Genomic DNA, 5,000 nt, shown 5'->3' with positions numbered 1-5,000 from the left:
CGCACGGGGCGGTCGCACGCCTTCGGCTCGCCCCACCGGCAGGACGTCCCACGATACATGCCAGTTAAACACCGACGGGCGGTGAACCAACAGCGTGGGACACAAATCCAACTACGAGCTTTTTAACCGCAACAACTTTAATATACGCTATTGGAGCTGGAATTACCGCGGCTGCTGGCACCAGACTTGCCCTCCAATAGATACTCGTTAAAGGATTTAAAGTGTACTCATTCCGATTACGGGGCCTCGGATGAGTCCCGTATCGTTATTTTCGTCACTACCTCCCCGTGCCGGGAGTGGGTAATTTGCGCGCCTGCTGCCTTCCTTGGATGTGGTAGCCGTTTCTCAGGCTCCCTCTCCGGAATCGAACCCTGATTCCCCGTTACCCGTTACAACCATGGTAGGCGCAGAACCTACCATCGACAGTTGATAAGGCAGACATTTGAAAGATGCGTCGCCGGTACGAGGACCGTGCGATCAGCCCAAAGTTATTCAGAGTCACCAAGGCAAACGGACCGGACGAGCCGACCGATTGGTTTGATCTAATAAAAGCGTCCCTTCCATCTCTGGTCGGGACTCTGTTTGCATGTATTAGCTCTAGAATTACCACAGTTATCCAAGTAACGTGGGTACGATCTAAGGAACCATAACTGATTTAATGAGCCATTCGCGGTTTCACCTTAATGCGGCTTGTACTGAGACATGCATGGCTTAATCTTTGAGACAAGCATATGACTACTGGCAGGATCAACCAGGGAGCTGCGTCAACTAGAGCTGAGCAGCCGGCCGCCCGGGAGTGTGTCCCGGGGGCCCGCGCGAACACGCAAGCGTCCGCTCAATCATTCTGCAAACAGGAGGAGGCTGAGCTCCCCTGCACAATACACCTCGAAACCCTCTCAGGTCCCGGCGGCGCGCAGCGCCGTCCCAAGTACTTGGTCGGGTTCGAGAGAGGCGCAATCGCCCGGAGTTAGGCGAGTAGACGCTTTCGGTGCGACCACCCGTGCTCCCAACTGAGCTTGCCGCTGCCGACAGAGGCCCGGGAGCGTGCTGTCGTGGCATTGCCGGCGGGAGACAACACGCGCCACCTACGGTGACCGGCAGCTCCAACGCCAGCGCCACAGAAGGACAAAAGCCCCACTTGGGTGCCGAAGCGAACTCTCCCAGCACAGCGCACACGCCAACACATCCGCACAGCTGCGATACAAACCACCAGCGAGAACCGCTGGGGCGACCGAGCAGCAGACGGCGTCGCGGCGCCGAGCGCCGGGCGGCGGCGCATCCTCAACGCACACAGTCCTCAATCGGACCAGCACACTGCAGATGTCCACCGCGCTTCGCACCGGGCCCGCGAGGACCTACTTTGGCCGCACGGCGCCGCGCGCAGGGTGCGCCGGCGCGCAGCTGCGACGCCTGCCGCGTCCGTCGGCCGGCGCGCCTGCCACTGGCCGCCCCCACCAGCCGGCTGTAGCGCGTGCGCCCACGCACCGCGCGGCCAGCACGCCGGGAGGCGCCCCCTCACCGGCCGGGGACGGTCCCACCCAGCCACCGCCGCGTATCGCTTCACACCCAGATGCCGTTCAGTTTCGTCGGCATGGTGGGTATCGCTGGAACAACCGGTTAGTACCTCAACCTATCGTCGCCATCACCGATTCACCCCTAGCGAGAACAACCGCACCACAACGGGTTACCATTTCTTCATTTGCGTAACTTCACCAGAAAACGTAGGCGTCCATCGCCATTTGCAACTTCAACCATTATTGCATGCCTGTGTCAGGTGTCACGCCACACTACGTCTGCCACATACACGCAACAAAATGTGCACGCCTAGACAATACGTGGAAGGTGGCCCCCGTACGTATGCGATGTCCATTGCTCGAACGACTGTCAACCGGCTTCTGTAGCATGTCGCAGATATGGAACGCGCTGCACCATGCCATCACGGTGTGTGAGGAGAGACGACTAGGTCCGAATACATCAACAGACAGCTCATGCTGATCGCCATCCACGGCGTCCGTTCCTCCCACACGTCTCTATGGCGTACCACACTGCAATCCAGCTCTCATAGGGAGACGACACGTAGCTGCGTGCACAATATTTGCACTGTATGGTCCGCCGTTTTTGGGCGCAGTCGTTGTACGGTCACACATGTGCCACGATGTATCATTCAGTACATAAGGACGAATGTGCAGTACAGATTGTGGTTCACGCGTACGACATCAGCGGACAGTTGACACAGGCCGCACCACAACGTAGCCTGCGTACGTCGCATGCGAAGGGCATTGAACATGCAAACTTGTCACCAACCACCTTGCGAAGGCAGGGGGCAAGGTGGGGACGTGGGGAGAGGTGGGGGGGGGGGGGGGCGGCATGTACGCCCTGCTGCATCCACATTACAGTGTACAGCAGGAGCATGTGGAAAGTCAGCAAGACTTGCAAGGTGTTTAACATGAAGCGATACACAGGGGAGCGGGCAGTGCGAGTAGCGAACTATATTGCGAGGGTTGCGGGTGGGCAACACTACACTAATTGAACGAGTCGTATAACAATTACAGAGCAGGTTTAGGCGACAACGTGGGTTACGATAGGCGACAACGTGGGTTACGTTAGGGGACAACGTGGGTTACGTTAGGGGACAACGTGGGTTACGTTAGGGGACAACGTGGGTTACGTTAGGGGACAACGTGGGTTACGTTAGGGGACAACGTGGGTTACGTTAGGGGACAACGTGGGTTAGGTTAAGGCACAACATGGGTTAGGTTAAGGCACAACATGGGTTAGGTTAAGGCACAACATGGGTTAGGTTAAGGCACAACATGGGTTAGGTTAAGGCACAACATGGGTTAGGTTACGGCACAACATGGGTTAGGTTAAGGCACAACATGGGTTAGGTTAGGGGACAACATGGGTTAGGTTAGGGGACAACATGGGTTAGGTTAAGGCACAACATGGGTTAGGTTAAGGCACAACATGGGTTAGGTTAGGGGACAACATGGGTTAGGTTAGGGCACAACATGGGTTAGGTTAGGGGACAACATGGGTTAGGTTAGGGGACAACATGGGTTAGGTTAGGGGACAACATGGGTTAGGTTAGGGGACAACATGGGTTAGGTTAGGGGACAACATGGGTTAGGTTAGGGGACAACATGGGTTAGGTTAGGGGACAACATGGGTTAGGTTAGGGGACAACATGGGTTAGGTTAAGGCACAACATGGGTTAGGTTAGGGGACAACATGGGTTAGGTTAGGGGACAACATGGGTTAGGTTAGGGGACAACATGGGTTAGGTTAGGGGACAACATGGGTTAGGTTAGGGGACAACATGGGTTAGGTTAAGGCACAACATGGGTTAGGTTAGGGCACAACATGGGTTAGGTTAGGGCACAACATGGGTTAGGTTAGGGCACAACATGGGTTAGGTTAGGGGACAACATGGGTTAGGTTAGGGGACAACATGGGTTAGGTTAGGGGACAACATGGGTTAGGTTAGGGGACAACATGGGTTAGGTTAGGGGACAACATGGGTTAGGTTAGGGGACAACATGGGTTAGGTTAGGGGACAACATGGGTTAGGTTAGGGGACAACATGGGTTAGGTTAGGGGACAACATGGGTTAGGTTAGGGGACAACATGGGTTAGGTTAAGGCACAACATGGGTTAGGTTAAGGCACAACATGGGTTAGGTTAGGGGACAACATGGGTTAGGTTAGGGGACAACATGGGTTAGGTTAGGGGACAACATGGGTTAGGTTAAGGCACAACATGGGTTAGGTTAGGGGACAACATGGGTTAGGTTAAGGCACAACATGGGTTAGGTTAGGGGACAACATGGGTTAGGTTAGGGGACAACATGGGTTAGGTTAAGGCACAACATGGGTTAGGTTAAGGCACAACATGGGTTAGGTTAAGGCACAACATGGGTTAGGTTAGGGGACAACATGGGTTAGGTTAGGGGACAACTTGGGTTAGGTTAGGGGACAACATGGGTTAGGTTAAGGCACAACATGGGTTAGGTTAAGGCACAACATGGGTTAGGTTAGGGGACAACATGGGTTAGGTTAGGGGACAACATGGGTTAGGTTAGGGGACAACATGGGTTAGGTTAAGGCACAACATGGGTTAGGTTAGGGGACAACATGGGTTAGGTTAAGGCACAACATGGGTTAGGTTAGGGGACAACATGGGTTAGGTTAGAGGGGACAACATGGGTTAGGTTAAGGCACAACATGGGTTAGGTTAAGGCACAACATGGGTTAGGTTAAGGGACAACATGGGTTAGGTTAGGGGACAACTTGGGTTAGGTTAGGGGACAACATGGGTTAGGTTAAGGCACAACATGGGTTAGGTTAAGGCACAACATGGGTTAGGTTAAGGTACAACATGGGTTAGGTTAAGGTACAACATGGGTTAGGTTAGGTTACACGTTGTTGTAAGGAAAGGTGTGGGGGGGGGGGGGGGGGCGGGGCGGCAGGTTCGTTGATAGTGATTATAGTAAGTGAATGCTTGTGACATGATGAGATTTGTCACGTCAGGATGCACCTTTGGCTTATTAGAGGCGGCGCTCCAATTCTATGCTTGTGTCAGACCTGTGTCTTTGACTCATGTCATTGTTTGTGCGCTGTGACAGGAGGTACTATTGTGATGTTGGGTGCACCGTTGTATAGGACATGTGTGGGTGTTGGTGCCTTATCTGCGCAATGGTGGATGTCGAAAGGGTGGGATATTCTATTTTCCGCATGGACCTCCTGGTCTGGTTGTGATAGTGTGGATTGTGTAATGTGGCGGAGAGGATGCACTGGATGTTGTTCCATGCTGGTGCTTACATATTGTATGTGCGCCTGTTAGAAGCAGAGAGTGGTGCGTGATCAGAGTGTCTGGCTGACGTGTGGTTCCCATTGTGGGCAGACTCTTTCAGCATGTATACGGACAGTTGTATATATTTTCTGTAGTTTGATGGCTCTGCATTGATTACTAATCAGCGCCGTGTGTACGGGTAATCTGGT

The 5,000-nt window shown here is 53.7% G+C and overlaps 1 non-coding gene across 1 annotated transcript in view; it reads right to left on the bottom strand.

Moving 5' to 3' along the window:
* The window catches only part of LOC124732202, a 1,907-nt gene extending 1,149 nt beyond the window's left edge, over positions 1-758 (bottom strand). Inside the window, exon 1 of the ribosomal RNA XR_007008606.1 lies at positions 1-758. This exon is cut by the window's left edge and continues 1,149 nt beyond it. This is a non-coding gene — a ribosomal RNA (small subunit ribosomal RNA).
* Positions 759-5,000: the final 4,242 nt, after the last annotated feature.

This window comes from Schistocerca piceifrons, unplaced genomic scaffold, assembly GCF_021461385.2.
Source record: "Schistocerca piceifrons isolate TAMUIC-IGC-003096 unplaced genomic scaffold, iqSchPice1.1 HiC_scaffold_1326, whole genome shotgun sequence".
Classification (NCBI taxonomy): Eukaryota; Metazoa; Arthropoda; class Insecta; order Orthoptera; family Acrididae; genus Schistocerca; species Schistocerca piceifrons.
Note: the sequence above shows the minus strand (reverse complement) of the source record. Positions and strands in the feature narration are given on the sequence as shown.